This window comes from Oryctolagus cuniculus, chromosome 14 (assembly GCF_051225735.1).
Source record: "Oryctolagus cuniculus isolate XC-2025 breed Fujian yellow rabbit chromosome 14, ASM5122573v1, whole genome shotgun sequence".
NCBI classification, from domain to species: domain Eukaryota; kingdom Metazoa; phylum Chordata; class Mammalia; order Lagomorpha; family Leporidae; genus Oryctolagus; species Oryctolagus cuniculus.
Genome location: NC_142880.1, coordinates 45,778,234 through 45,794,393, shown reverse-complemented (window position 1 = coordinate 45,794,393; position 16,160 = coordinate 45,778,234). Strand labels below are relative to the sequence as shown.

The window sequence follows — 16,160 nt, the reverse complement described above, 5'->3', positions numbered from 1 at the left end:
GAGTGCCTGGCTTTGCATCCCACTTCCAATCCAGCTCCCTGCTAAAGCACATCCTGGGAGTTGCAGGTGATTGCTCATGTATTTGGGGTTGCAGCTACACATGTGGGAGACCCAGATGGATCCCTGGGTCTAGCCTGGTTCAATCTGACCCAGCCCTGGTTGTTACAGGTATGTATATAGTGAACCAGGAGATGGAAGATCTCTCTCTCTCTCTCTCTGTTACTCTGCCTTTCAAATAAATAAAGCAAATATATTTAAAAATATATGTATGATATAATCAAAAATATAAATTTCTATATAAACATGAAATTTATTAAATTATAGTGTAAACAATATGTAACATCTATCAAATGTATACTATACATACACATGAATTAATTTGCAAGTACTTAACAAAATTCATGGAGAGCCAGTACTGTGGCATAGCAGGTGAAAGCCACTGCCTGCAGTGCCAGCATGTCATATGGACACCAGTTTGAGTCCTGGTTGTTCCACTTCTGATCCAGCTCCTCGTTAATGCACATGGGAAAGCAGCAATGATGGCCCAAGTCCTTGGGCCCCTCTACCCACTTGGTAGGCCTGGATGAAGCTCCTGGCTCCTGGCTTCTGCCTCTCTCTCTCTCTCTCTCTCTCTCTCTGCCTCTGCCTTTCCTTCTGTCTTACTCTTTCAAATAAATAAATTTTTTTAAAAAGTTTATGGAAAATGGAATTAATATAATTTTATTTTGATGCCAAGGATATTAAAATCCATGCATGTGAAGAGCCCTCAAAAAGTTCATAGAAAAAGGCGTATTATGAAAAAAATTACGCTTGGTTTCCAAAAGTGTTTTTGGGCTAAAGTAAAGTTACCTTTTTAATTTCATTTTTCCAAAATTGTTTGAAGTTCCTTGTGAGTGCGTATGTGTATGTGTGTTCTGTTTCCTTGGGGAACCCTGACCAATAGACCTGGGAACTCAGTGTCCGTTCAGTCCCGACTTTGCCCAGCTGTCTGCCGCAGCATCGGAGAGCAAGCCTGTTTCACAGCTGGCTTCTCCAGGAGCACTGCTTGTGTTTCTAGTCATTGTGAATGGCTCAGGAACAGTTCTTTTCAGTGTTGAGAGGGACTCCCTGTTTTCCTGCTCACATGAGGCCAGTTTCACTCTTGTGGGGGCAGAAGGTGACCTGATCGCTGAGAGACTGTAGGTGAACAGCGTGTCCTCACTGGCACGTCTGTTGCAGGTGATGTGGTCACACACGTGGTTTCCTGACCCCTCTTATGGCTTCTGACACAGCATGTCCCTTGCCCTTCACTTATATTTAGGCCTGGGATGATGTTTACATTTTAACAGGGTGAGCCAGGCCTGGGAGCTAGAAGAGAACGTGCCTACTACACACAGGTCATTGCCAACTGTAGATTTTGGCACAACTTGTGATTTTGTTGTCTAATTAAAAAATAACAGGAAATCAACTTTGATGCAAAAACATTCACATTGGTTATAAAAAGCAGAGTGCAAACAGTGTCTGACGGTGTGATTCCACCACGAAAATTTACGATGAACTGTGTTTGTGACGTTGCCATGGTTTGATGCTAAAAGTAGGAGCACGTAAAGAAGCCAAGTCCCATTTCCATTTTTAAACCTTGGACTTCCTCTCATCCTCAAAATAGGAAAGAAGCATGGGAGGTAAGGACTAATGGAACACATGAAAAGGAAACCTGGACTTGATTTAAGTCTTGGAGATCTACTGAAGTGAGGAGGAAAATTGGCAGGTTGTCATTCACGACTAACCGTAGGAACATATTGGAAATAGTCCAAACTGCTCACTTCTGGACACACCACTCACACAGCATCAAGGAGCCCACAGGTCATCTCGTGTTGCATGTGTTCATGGAAATGGGTGCATGGATATTTGTTGCCCTGCTGTGTCAGCTTCCCTCCGACTTCTGGGTTCACCCTGGTTTGCCTCTGGTGCTGACACTGGGTAGGGAGGGAGCTGAATCATCTAGGAAGGCTCTGGGTGCTTTGTGATTAATGCGGGGCTCAGCTGGAGAGGGTGGGGTGAAGTTGCCCAAGCTGAGCAATGCTAACAGTGCAGAGAGGGACACTTGGGTAGAGAGGTGACCTTCTACTCCTAGAATGTCTAGGGAGTTGGAGGAGGAGTTGTTAGTGAGAAGGCAAAATCATGCTGATGGCTGGAGCAGTTTGAGCAGCAAAATAATGCAGCCCTGGAGTTTAACCCAATGTGTAAGGTAAGCACAAATAAATGAACAGTTAAGAAAATGTAGGAGAGGAAATCGACAAATCTGCTTTGTAGAATAAATAGAAATACTTTGTGTTGATTTCTGCAACTCAAGACTTGCAGTTTTGTCCCTTGTGCCACCCTTCCTCCCTCTTTGAGTGTGCATTGGATTGAATGACTTGCTTTCTAAGAATAGAATACAGAAAGGAAAAAATAATAACTTTACAGTAGGCACACCTGGCAAACACTCCTCTATCCAACCCATCAAGTTCACGTCACCAGAGATAAGTTACATGGATGTCATGTGTCCCCTAACAGGATATGATGGGAGGGTCTTTCATGTTGTAGTGTTCCTCCCCCAAACCCAGAATAGAAATGTGAGTTTTGATCATGTTTAGTCATGAGAAAAACATCAGACAAATCCAACCCGAGGGATACTGGCACAGTTCTCCCCAAACCTGTGCAGGTCATGAAAACCAAGGAGAACTTGAGCAACCCTCACGGACCCCAGGATGAAGTGGGTGCTGTGACTGAACGCAGTGTGGCACCTTGGATGGGATTCCTGAAGGGAAAAAGGAAAAAGTGAAAAAAACCTAGTGAATTACAAATAAGGTCTTTAGTTTAGTTTATACTGATGTGCCAATATTGGTTTTTAGTTATGATAGGTGTACCCTGGTGATACCAAATGTTAACATGGGCAAATCTGAGTGAGGAGTGAAGTAAAGCTTGCTATTACTATCTTTTTAATTTTTATAAGGACTTACTTTACTTGCGGATACTATCTTTATTGTAAACCCCAAGTCATTTCAAAATAAAGAATTTATTGGAGCTGGCACCGTGGCTCACTTGGCTAATCCTCCACCTGCAGCGCCAGCATCCCATATGGGCACCGGGTTCTAGTCCCGGCTGGTCCTCTTCCAGTCCAGCTCTCTGCTGTGGCCTGGGAAGGCAGTGGAGGATGGCCCAGGTGCTTGGGCTCCTGTACCCGCAAGGTACAGGAAGCACCCGGCTCCTGGCTTCAGATCGGCGTAGCTCCAGCCATAGCGGCCATTTGGGGGGTGAAGCAACAGAAGGAAGACCTTTCTCTCTGTCTCTCTCTCTCACTGTCTATCTGTCAAATAAATTTTAAAAAAAAGAATTTATTTAAATGAAAAGACTTTGTGTATGTTCCTGGGATGGGGTTCTGGATGCCAGAGGAAACCCCTTTGAATTGTAGAAGCAGGAAATCGGGGTTAACACATTCTGAGTTCTCCTTGAACCCAGTTTGTCTTCTGAAGATGTTCAGAATACAAGTTTTGCACTTGCTTTACTCTGTTTTTTAAAGCCAGTCGCTGAAGGGTGCTGTGGTTTGAATGTGCCCCTGTGGTTCATGTGTTTGGAAACTTGTCACTGGTGTAGCAGCGTTGAGGGCTGGGGTCTTTAAGAATTAAGTCATAGGGCTGGCACTGTGGCACAGTGGGTAAGGCCACTGCCTACAGTTCTGGTATCCCATATGGGACACTGGTTCAAGTCCCAGCTGCTCCACTTCTGATCCATCTCTCTGCTTTGGCCTGGGAAAGCAGTAGAAGATGGCCCAAGTCCTTGGGCCCCTGTACCCACATGGGAGACCTGAAAGAAGCCCCTGGCTCCTGGCTTCAGATCGGATCAGCTCAGCTCTGACTGTTGTGGCCAGTTGGAGAGTGAACCAGTGGATGGAAGACCTCTCTCTCTCTCTCTCTCTCTTTCTCTCTTTCTCTCTTTCTCTCTTTCTCTCCTTCTCTCCCTTCCCACCCCCTTCCCCTTTCTCCCTCCCCTTTTCTCTCTGCCTTTCCTTCTCTCTCTGTGTAACTTTCAAATAAATAAAATAAATCTTTAAAAATAAGAAGAATAACCAGCTTGTCGGGGTACCTTCTGAAAGGGAGCGTCAGCGAGAGAAACCCTTTAACTTCCACGCGCCCGTCTCGACATTCCGCTGGCAGAGCTAAGGTTCTGGATTCTAGGTGTGGAGTTTCCGATGTTGATGTAAACAGAACTGGCGCGCGCGCACACACAAAGATGAATGTAATTACTCCTTTGGCTGGCCACTACCATTGCTTTCTATTTCTCTTTCTTTGTGTGAATTTATTTAAAAGAAAAAAAAAACTTTTTTGTAACGACTATTTGCAGTTTAAAGAAAATCAATAAACCCCGTTTTTCTTTTTTTTCAAGAAAAAAAAAAAAACAAAAATAAGAAGAATGAAGTCATGAGGGCTGCCCTTCTGAGTGGTTCACGCTGCAGCTGTGGGAGTGGATCCTGATGAAGGGATGAGTTTGGCCCTGTTCCCCTCTCTTTCTCTTGCTCTTCTGCCCTCTGCTGTGGGATGCAGCAGAAAAGCCCTTGCCAGTTGCACGCTCCTTGGACTTTCCAGCCTCTAGAACTATGGGGGAAAAAAAGCAAACCACTCAACACCCCATCTCAGGCAGTCTGATATAGCAGCACAGGAAGTGCTAAGACAAAGGTGTTTTTTTCACCTGATAGAAATGCAGCCTCTTGGGAGTCACCGCAGCTGCTGCATCATTAGGAGCCCTGGGCTCGAGAAGATAAACCATGCCTTAAGCGTCACAGTTTCTCCTTAGAGAGTGATTGGGGCCATAAGGAGATGATAGTTTGTTAGGCTATTGCAGCAATCTGCACTTCCTAAGGAGTTAGAAGGTCTCTAACGTAGAGTCCCACTCCCCCTTATCAAGATCAGCGTTGTGCCCAGCTTATCCTATGGTAAATGATTCCAAAGAAGTTCCTCCCTCCTTGAAAATGCCCAGAGGCTGGAGGATGTTGGCCCTGGTTCCTCAAACCCATTGCCTGAAGGAGAAGTTCTTTCAGTTCTGTCATTCCCCATCCAAGGCTGGGTCAGCAGGTGACACTCACCCAGCCAAGGCCACAAGTTGCCTGATGGCTCAAGATGTTTGAGGGACTCACAGCAGGCTTTCTGGCCACCTGACCCACACCTTCCAACAGACAGAAACACCTGTAATGATGAACTTTTATAGGGGGTTGAGCTGAAACAAAGTATCCGTTTTAGTTTGACTTCTGCACCAAACACCAGGTGTGTAGCTGAGAAGTGTCTTACTGAATGCTTTTCAAAGAATGAAAAATTTTGGCCAGCGCCGTGGCTCAATAGGCTAATCCTCCGCCTAGCGGCGCCAGCACACCAGGTTCTAGTCCCGGTCGGGGCGCCGGATTCTGTCCCGGTTGCCCCTCTTCCAGGCCAGCCCTCTGCTGTGGCCAGGGAGTGCAGTGGAGGATGGCCCAGGTGCTTGGGCCCTGCACCCCATGGGAGACCAGGAAAAGCACCTGGCTCCTGCCATCGGATCAGCGTGGTGCGCCGGCCACGGCGGCCATTGGAGGGTGAACCAACGGCAAAGGAAGACCTTTCTCTCTGTCTCTCTCTCTCACTGTCCACTCTGCCTGTCAAAAAAAAAAAAAAGAATGAAAAATTTTAACCCTGACATAAGTAAAATGTGATAAGGACGATCAACATAGAATAGAGGTGTTACATAACCCATAGTTAAACAGAAGGTTGTATGTAACTGCCCCTGAGATAAGGCGTCTTTTGAGCTGTGTATAACCCTTGTTGAGTCACTCCTGCCTTTACCATGCACAAGGACCTCTGTCTATGATGTGTGGATTCAGAAAATTTCCGTTTCCTTTTATTTGCTAAGAGCAGTAAGATTTGCCAGAGTTGTTTTGCTGCTGTGTCCTTTTGTCCTAAATTTCTTGGAACCAGAGGTTCTCTGTGAAGGAACTTCAGCTGTGAAGTGCACTGATAGCTTTAGAAGAGAGCTTCAAGTAAGGAAGTAAGCAGGAAGGTTACACAAGAATGGACCTGTTCCCTGGAAGGCAGCTTGAGCCAGCGGGTTCCGCTTGCCTCCTGTGAGGAGTTTGGTCTCTACAGGTGTCTAAACTCCTGCAGGGGTTTCATCAAAGTTGTTTGTGGGGTGAGGGAAGGGTGGGAAAGTGGAGAGATGAAGAAATTGGCTTGACCACAGAGATGCTCAACTGTGTTCTAAGGGGAGAAGGTATGGGGAAGCAAGAAGGAATGAACCAGTCCCAGGTGACCAGGCCCTCTGAGAGGGAATCGCCAACAAGAGTTTGTAGCCACCACGTTTGGTGCAGTGGAGTGGGTCTCAGTAATCCCAGGACGTAACGAGAAAGCAGTCTGTGTTGCATGTGATGCACGAGGTCTGGACACTGCCCTGTGTTCATGCAGTCCTTTTCTTCCCCTTCCTGAAGCTGTTGCCAAGCCACCAACTCTTCCTCTCCACATCTCCCAAGGCTACTCCTGTACTCGGAATCCCTGCCACTTCCTGCCCTTCTGCTTCGCCAGTCGTTACTGTCCCTTCCCTGGGTTGAACCCACTAGATGAAGGGCAGATCGGGTGCTTGTAGACTTCACATCAGTATTCCTATGATCATTAACTTCTAAACATTGCAATTTAACAGTAGCATATTTTGAACCTCTATTAAGAAATGTAAGACTTCAAAAAGGTCATGGCAATAAAGAATGAAAGGGTGAGTGTATTTTGGTGCAGACAATGTTTTGAAATCCATGCTTAGTTGGTTCATAATACACACTGCACATGAGCTTTCTGCAGACTCCTGTGTTTGATCAGAATTATGGTACATGCCATGTACCTCCATAGACATCAGCATGGCTGGTGAACGATGGCTGTTACAGGACCTAGCCCACGGCGGCTCTTGGATCTTTCCTGGAGCTGTCTGTCAGCCTATCACTTCCTTCTGCCTCCTTCCCCCTCCAGCCATTAGCCAGTGTTTCTCTCCTTCCTCACGTACCCCTCATATTCTGCAAGCCCGTGTGCCCCACTCTTGGCCTCTGTGTCCCTTGCAGGCTGGCTGACCTCTTCAGGGTTCTTCAGGTGGCTGCACTTTTCTGGGTTCAGGTCACTTGTTCCAGATGGCTTCACTTCCGCGTGCCTTTTGGGGATCAGAGTTCAACTTGGAAATGGTCAGAGGGTAGATATGGACTGGACAGGAAGCATCTGAGAGGCTCTCGCCAGCCAAACTGAGTGGTCTGTGGCAAAGCTGTGGCTCCAACTGTCATTCCCTACTGAGACTGTAACAAATTTTTGCCAATCAAGTTGTGATAATTCAGCACCACTGAATATAATGGAAGTTCTGATGATTAGGTTGAGAAAATGGTGATATATTTGGTTACCCTACAACTGTGGCTGCGTAGGAACATGGATGAGTTAATAATCATACCAGGAGGTGTGGCTGGAGACTGCTTCAATCAGACTGCAAATTGGAGGACTATAATGATTGCCTCAGTCTGCCTTCTGTTGCTGTGAAAGAATGTCCCAGACCAGGCAATATATGAGCTTCAGAGGCTTGGGGTGCTGCTTTTAGGGTGCTGGCTATGTTTGGATGAAGAGAACGTTGAGGAAAACACTCCATGTGCTAAACTTAAAAAAATGTAAAAGATAAAACTGGGTTAAGTCTGATCTAATTATTATAAGAAGAACCTGTAAAACGATTTCTCACCTCCTCTCACTGGCTGTCCAGATGGTCTAGTTCACTGTTTCCAACTGCACCTTGAGCTACTCTGGGTCTGCAAGGACCCAAGTCAGGGGCTGCCTGTGAAGGGATTGAGGCCATGTTTCAGTGCCCTGCCCCCATTTAAATCTAACTCTAGTTGGTTTGGAGATGGTTGCATCTTCTATACATTAGGCTTTGATATAAAATAGCATTTTGAAAAAATAAAGTGTACGTTGCTTTGAAAGTCAGTGATCTAGGACGAGTCTCAGTATGGTTCTACCAGGCAGAAAGCAGGAGGGAGGGCACCATCTTTGCCTCAGTGACATGGCTCACATAGTGATTAGTCACTAGATCGTTGTTATTGAGTGTTGTCACTTACAGCATGTATAGCTCATTTGATCCTTTTTTGTTTGCTTTTTTATTTTTATTTTTGGCTTGATCTAAGGAAAAAAATGTCTACTTCTGCTTTGTTCCAGAAATATACTGGGCTTGATACTAGTTCCATACCCTTATTCTACTTTTGCAAAGTATATAACATACACTGTGAATTTTCTTGGGAGACAATTCTGCATTGGTGACTTTGGAATTCTCTGGTGGGTTACGAAAGGTGGAGGAGCAAAATTCTTACACTTTTATGTCAGTGGGGGTTAGGTTTACTTTGGTTTTCCTTCTCTCATTCTTTCAAGTAACACTTCTTTCACTCAACAGTCAACTGCTCAAAGGTAGGAGCTCTTGCTGGTCAGGTTGGAACAAAAAATCTTGAAGCTCAAGAGCCCATCTGGAGACATGATGCTTAAGGCCTTGTATTTCAAGCAAAAGATTGAGCATTTCTACCCTTGAATGACAGAGAGCCATCAAAGCTTCCCATTTCCATTTCAAAGTCTTTTTGGGAACTGGCATTGTGTACTGGGTAAAGCCACCACATATAATGCTGGCATCCCATATGGGCACTGGTTCATGCCCTGGCTGCTCCAATTCCAATCCAGTTCCCTGCTAATGGCCTGGGAAAGCACCGGAAGATGGCCCAAGCATTTGGGCCTCTGCTACCCACAAGAGAGACTTAGATGAGGCTCTTGGCTCCTGGCTTCAGCCTGGCCCAGTGCTGGCCATTGCAACCGTCAAGGGAATGCCCCAAGGAGGTCAAGTCAAGGACAGTCAGGTCTGTGCTGTCTGAAGCATGCCGGGGTCACAGTGGAGGAAGAAGGTAGATCACAACGGGTGAGGAGTTGATTAGAAACCACTGTGTAGCTGTAAAGGCAGAAGACAGAGGTTCTTAGAAAGGCATGTGTAGTGAGAGGCAGCTTTGGGGAATTGGCAAGGGGAGGGTGGGATAGGTGGTGGCACAAGTCCTAGATGAGAGGAGAGGGGAGGGCATCAAAGGCTAGGGATCCGCCCTGGCCCAGACATTTACCCCTTTTGACTTTTGAGGCTGGAGCGAAGGAAGGACTGGCAGTCAAGCTATCAAGGGAGTAAAGCTCAGTGGACTCTTCCCAGTACAACTCTGTTAATTGCTTTTTGTAATCTCTGTACCTGTCATTTCTGATTAAAAGCAGTTCTGGAAATGTTCTCAACACAGTTGATAAGGGGCCAGCTCTGTGACATAGTGGATTAAGCCACTGTCCGCAGTGCCAGCATCCCATATGGGTGCTGGTTCAAGTCCTGGCTGCTCCACTTCTGTTCCAGCTCCCTGTTAATGTACCTGAGAAAGCAGCGGAAGATGGCCCACATACGTGGACCCCTGCCTTTCAAATGCATTAATAAATCTTAAAAAAATTGATAAGATTGTATTAGGTAGTTCACTATCACTTTAACTTTTGTTTGATGTCTGATTTAGAACAATTTTGTTAGAGAATTAAAGCTCCTGGGCTGGGGAAGCATTATGGTGCAGCATAAAGCCACCAGATGCAACACTGGCAACCCATGCATACATTGGTTCAAGTCCTAGGTGCTCCATTTCCAATCCAGCTCCCTGTTACTGTACCTGGGAAGGAGGTGGAGGATGGCCAAAGTGCTTGGGCCCCTGTTATCCACAAAGGAGAAATGGACATAATCCTAGCCTCTTGGCTTTGGCCTGGCCCAGCCCCAGCTATTTGATGAGTGAACTAGAAGATGGGAGATCTCTCTCCTCACCCCCACCCCATACTGTCTTTCCAATAAATACATCTTTAAAAAAAGCTCTTGGACTGTGTTGTACAGAAGAGTGTGATGCAAGCTATGTGTATAATTTTGAATTTCCTAGTAGCCTTGTGAAAAAAGGTAAAAATGAAATAGGAGAAATTAATTTTCCTAATTTTGTTTAACCGATATATATAAAATACTCATGTTACCATTCAACATGCAATCAATATAAGATTTATTTATTTTTAAGAAAGATTATTTATTTGAAAGGCAGGATTACAGAGAGGGAGAGAGAGACAGTGGCAAAGAGAGACCTTTCACCCACTGGTTCACTCTCCAAATGGCCACAATGGCTGGGTCTGGACCAGGAGCCTGAGACTCCATCCAGATCTCCCATGTGTGTGGTAAGGGCCCAAGCACTTGGACCATCTTCTGCTACTTTCCCATGCTCATTAGCAGGGAGCTGAATCAGAAGTGGAGCAGCCAAGACTGGAACCGATGCTCATGTGGGGTGCCATTGTTGCAGAGGGTGGCTTAATCCTCTGTTTCCCAGTATAAAATTTATTGATGAAATATTTTACTTTCTTTTTTCCTACCCTGTCTTAAAAATCCTAGTAACATATTTCAATTCAAATCAGGCATATTGCAAATGCTGAGAAGTCACACGTAGGGAGTGGCAGCCATATTGGATAGCACAGGCTGGGAAAGTACACACATTTTATAGTACAGAACACTAATATAAGAAATAAAAATGTGTTCTTTTTTTTTTTTTTCAACTGGGAGGTAGCAATGACTCTGCCCTTGATCATACTCTAGTCAGGTTTCTCTGAGTTCCTTTTCGACTAGGCCATGTCTTTGGGTAAGTCCTCAAGAACCCACAATTAGCAAGAATCTCTTACCTGCCATGTCTGATCCTCCTTTGATATCTGACCGAACTCCTCATCCACAGCCACCCCCAGGTAATATCTGATCACTCTGACCTGACTTCAGCAAGAATTCTGTCCAGTTAGTTTAGCAGAGAACTTCCCTACTGCTTTGTCGGTTTTGTGTTGGTATAAAGAATAGAGTTTATAAAGAATAGAGTTTATTTTGTTCATGATTACAGAGGGGTGTCCATGATCTGGTGCATCATACTATGGCAGAAGGCATCACCTGCCGAGACAGAGCTGGAATCGACTTCTGGTCTCTCTTCCTCTTATAAAGCCTACCCTCCTGACCTCGTCCAATCCTGCTTGCCGTGTAAAGACCCCACCTCTAAATACCATTATCATCTGGATGTGGGGATTGTGTTTGTACCACATGAACTTTTGGGGGACACATTGAATTTGGGAGACACACAGTATGTACCCCCTATCAATCTTCCATTCATTCATCAATCCCAACGACATCCACCTTGTTTCTTGGCTATAAATCAGTCCCCACTTTTTCTTGCTGTAGAATGGAGCCCGATCTCTCTCCCCTGATGCAAAGTCCCCTGGAAAAAAGTCTGCTTTACTGCCCTTTACCAAGTACCAGGACCATTTTCTTTCTTTAACAGTGGATTTCCCCTCTACCAGAGAGTAGGAGGTTAGGGGCTAAGAACAAAGATGCTGGTGCAGGATGACCCAAATGAGAATCCTGCAGCCACGGTTCCTGATGTGATGAACTTGGTGAGGTTCACAGCTTCTCTCTGCGTCAGGCTCCCCATCACATTGTAGGAGTTAACGTCTGTTGGGTTCCAGGTACTTTGTGTTGAGCAAATAGCAAGAGCTATTGTGCTGTTGTTGTTTTTTTTATTATCATTATTATTGCAGATTCTCTACCGATGCCCACTAGTTGCAGATGGATTAGTAGGTTATTTCAGACTCTGAGTTCTGGTCATTTAGCCCATCTGTTTAGAAAGACTGTTAGAGGAATACTAGCTCAAAGTCCCTGATACTGTTTCAATACATTCAGAATTCATAAACTCTGCTATCACACTGAGTTCCAAAACAAATGGACCTTGAATATTCTGTGCCCCATTACCCTCAAGGCTACATCCCTCGCTATTATCAAACAAGATGTTAGACATCATTAGAGTCTATTCATCATTTTCCCAGGTATGGGTGGGTGGCTCTCAGTCCTGTGTTCACAGTCTGTCAGTCAAGTCTTTGGGTCCATAGCATTAAAACCAAACATCAGTGGCTGGCGTTCTGGTGCAGTGAGCTGAGTCGCCACCTGCAATGTGGGCATCCCATATTGGAGAGCCAGTTCCAGTCCTGGCTGTTCTGCTTCCTATCCAGCTCCCTGCCTATGTGCCTGGGAAAGCAGTGGAGCATTGTCCAAGTGTTTGGGCTCCTGGCACCCATGTGGGAGAACAGGGTAAGAGTTCCTGGCTCCTGGATTTGGCCTGGTCCAGGCCAGGCTGTTGCAGCCAATTGTGGAGTGAACCAGCCTGGTTGCAGACACCTTTATCTTCTAGGAAATCTCCAGGGGCTTCCTTGCTGGTCAGGTTTGGATAGGAATGAGTCTAAAGGATTGACTCCAGATTGGTCCCTGGGTGTCAGAGCCTTTCTGCTTCCAGGATGCCATCAGGATCCCTTCCAGGCCTCCTTTTTTTTTTTTTTTGTTAATTTATTTATTTGAAAGAGTTACAGAGAGAGGTAAAGGCAGAGGAAGAGAGATCTTCCATCCACTGCTTCACTCCTCCAAAGGCCACAACAACATCTGGGCCAGGTCGAAGTCAAGAGCGAGGACCTTCCTCCAGGTCTCCTTCGTGGGTGCAAGTGCCCAGGGATTTGGGCCATCTTCTGCTGCTTTCACATGTGCTGCATTAACAAGGAGCTGGATTGGAAGTGGAGCACCTGGGACTTGAACTGGCACCCATATGGGAAGCCGGCACTGCAGGCTGGGGTTTTAACCTGCTGTGCCACAATGTTGGCCCCTGGTCTCTCTTGAGAAGAGCCCTTGATGTGTCTGAACAAGCTCTTTCCAGGCTTGAACACTTTGAACACCTTGACTGTCCTTGAACTTCTCACTCTGCTACCTCTGATCTGTTCTCTGTGGCCTTGAAGAACAGACGTACTCCTTTTTTAGAAGGAACCCCTTTAAATATTGGAGAGGAACTGATGTGTCACTGCTGCCTTTCTTTAGGGTCTCCTTACTTCTGTAGAGCACATATCTTAAAACCACCAACCGACCACTGACTTGAGAAGCAGGTGTCAGAAATCTGTCTTACAGACCTCTGTGGGGACAGGCAAGAGGGGAATGTGGCTTTCACTCATGTACCTGGAGATTTGATCTCGTTGTGCAACCTGAGGTAGAAGTCTAGTGCCCAGTTTATTTTAATGGCTTTGTTTTGCCTTGGTGTTTTTTGCATATAGTTACAGGAAATAATGGAGTTAGAGTTAGGTTTGGTGTGAATATAGTCATCTCCTCTTTTTTTTTAATAAGAAAGATTACTTATTTGAAAGTCAGAGTTATAGAAGGAGACACACACACACACACACAGAGAGAGAGAGAGAGAGAGAGAGAGAGAGAGAGAGAGAGGAATCTTCCATCCTCTGGTTCATTCCCCAAATGGCTGCAATGACCAGCTTAGGCCAGGTGGAAGCCAGGAGCCAGGAGCTTCTTCCAGGTCTCCCAAGTGTGGCAGGGTTCCAGGGCCCATCTTCTGCTGCTTGCCCAGGCATGTTAGCAGGGATCTGGATTAGAAGTGGAATAGCCAGGACTCGAACCGGTGCCCATATGAGATGCTGGCATTGCAGGTGGCAGCTTAACCTGCTGAGCTACAAGGTCAGCCCCTAGTCATCTCTTATCCTTAAGGGATGTGTTGCGAGATTCTGCAAGTGGATGCCTGCAAGTGCAAATAGCATGGAACCCCACGTATGCTGCGTTTTCTTGTACATACATACCTTTGCTACAGTCTAATTTGTGTTAGGAAGTTCCAGAGCTTCAACCTGTTACAGAATAGATAGAAAGAAACAAAACTCTTAGGCCAATGATTGTGTAAGGCATCAAGAAAAATGGACACTTAGCTTTGAATGGCAATGATTTTTTTTTTAAGGCCAAACCACATGATTAAATTGTACAGGGAGATAAAAATGCTCATGAATTTCTTAAAGTAAATGTGCATGGATTTTGTAAGAGTGTGGATATAAGAACATTTACAATAAGGAGGTGTCTGGCTGCTCAAGCTTTTGCTAACTGTATGGGGTCTGCTCTGTCATGAGCTGGAGGAACAAAGTGCGCCCACCAGCGGGCCACCCAACTTCACTGGGCTGCTGTTTGAGCATCTGAAAATCTTGGTGATAGGTCAGTGGCTCCTCAGTTGTTTCCTACATCTGTATTCTGAGTGCTTTAGTTCTTGATGTCCAGCAGATTTCAGGTTAACTGGAGTGAGGGAACTCTTAGCACCTTCATCCCCAGTGGATTAGACGACACTATCCACATTATCCGGGCAAGGAGGCCGGCCCTCAGCAGATGCACTTGACAGCCACGTAGCTGCTCTCTGGGTTTGTAGTCTGTGCCCTCCTTGTTTTCCCTCTCCTTGAGAATTTTAAACATTTCCACAGATATATCTGATGGGAAATGCAAGGAGGGAACAAGCCTTCTTAAAGAAGTGCTTAAAGGAAGCTTCAGTAAATACTTTTTGGTAGTTGTTTTAGTCCATTTTGTGTTGTGAGAAGTGAAAACACCTGAAGTTGGGCAATTTGTAAAGAAGGGAGATTTATCCAGCAGTTGGGGAGGACACAAAGTCCCAGAGCATGGCGCTAGCATCTGGTCAGGGCCTCTGTGGCTGTGTCACAGTGTGCAGAGGGTGTCACATGGGCGGGATGGAAGTGGGTGAGCCCAGGTCTCCCTCCCTCCTCCTCTTTCATCAAGATTTATTTATTTATTCAAAAGGCAGAGTGACAGAGAGAGAGAGGGAGATGTATCTTCCATCTATTGGTTCACTCCCCAAGTCCCTAATGTAACAGTGGGGGCTGGGCCAGGGTGAAGTAAAGTCAGGAGCTAGGCACTCAGTCTGGGTCTCCCATGTTTGTGACAGCATCCAGTTACTTGGATCATTGTTGTCTGCTGCATCCCAGGGTGCACATTAGCAGGGTGTTGGATTAGAAGCAGAGGCAGGAGTTGGTCCCAGGCACTCCCACGTGGCATATGGGTACCCCAAGATGACTCAACATAACCCTTTTTATAAAGCCTAACGTCCTCATGAGTGCTTCACTTCTCATGACCTCATCTGATTCTCATTACCTCCAGATATGGTTAATATGTGAATTCTGATTATATTTCCAACACACAAACTTTTGGGGATGTACTTGAGCTGCAGCAGTAGTATTAGGTAATGCATCTGCTATAGCACAGATCACTTAGTTGTACTTTGACACTGAGAGCAGGTTTCAGGGATACATTCAGTTCTGTACTAGCCTTCAGCTAAGCTCAACAAAAGTTAACAGTCCATATTGAAGAAAGAGTAAAATAGAATTGGGGAATGAGAAAGAAAACTTTGTGGGATAGGATGGTCAGAACTGAGAGTTGGATATAAAGTTAGAGTTGGGCTGATGAGGCTTCTTCATACAGGTGCTGAAATAGTATAATTGATAATCACCTATAATATTTCAGTAGTTCAACTTTCCAGTTCTTTAACAACCTGGAATTCCTTCCTTCTTCCACCCTCCCTCCCTCCCTTCATCCCTCTCTCCTTCCCTCCTTCCTTCCCTCCTTCCCCCCTCCTTCCCACCTATAATATTTCAGTAGTTCAACTTTCCAGTTCTTTAACAACCTGGAATTCCTTCCTTCTTCCTCCCTCCCTCCCTCCCTCCCTCCCTTCATCCCTCCCTCTCTCCTTCCCTCCTTCTCTCCCTCCCTCCTTCCCTCCTTCCTTCCCTCCTTCCCTCCCTCCTTCCTACCTATAATATTTCAGTAGTTCAACTTTCCAGTTCTTTAACAACTTGGAATTCCTTCCTTCTTCCTCCCTCCTTCTCATCCCTCCCTCCCTCCCTCCCTCCCTCCCTCCCTCCCTCCCTCCCTCCCTCCTTCCTTCCTTCCTTCCCTCCCTCCCTCCCTCCTTCCCACCTATAATATTTCAGTAGTTCAACTTTCCAGTTCTTTAACAACCTGGAATTCCTTCCTTCTTCCTCCCTCCCTCCCTCCCTTCATCCCTCCCTCTCTCCTTCCCTTCTTCTCTCCCTCCTTCCTTCCCTCCTTCCTTCCCTCCTTCCCTCCCTCCTTCCCACCTATAATATTTCAGTAGTTCAACTTTCCAGTTCTTTAACAACCTGGAATTCCTTCCTTCTTCCTCCCTCCCTCTCATCCCTCCCTCCCTCCCTCCCTCCCTCCTTCCCTCCTCCCCT

General features: G+C 45.9%; 1 protein-coding gene across 5 annotated transcripts in view; it reads left to right on the top strand.

Annotated features, from left to right (window-relative positions):
• The window catches only part of RETREG1 (reticulophagy regulator 1), a 148,158-nt gene that overhangs the window by 90,977 nt on the left and 41,021 nt on the right, over positions 1–16,160 (top strand). The gene's annotated exons all lie outside the window — the stretch shown is intronic.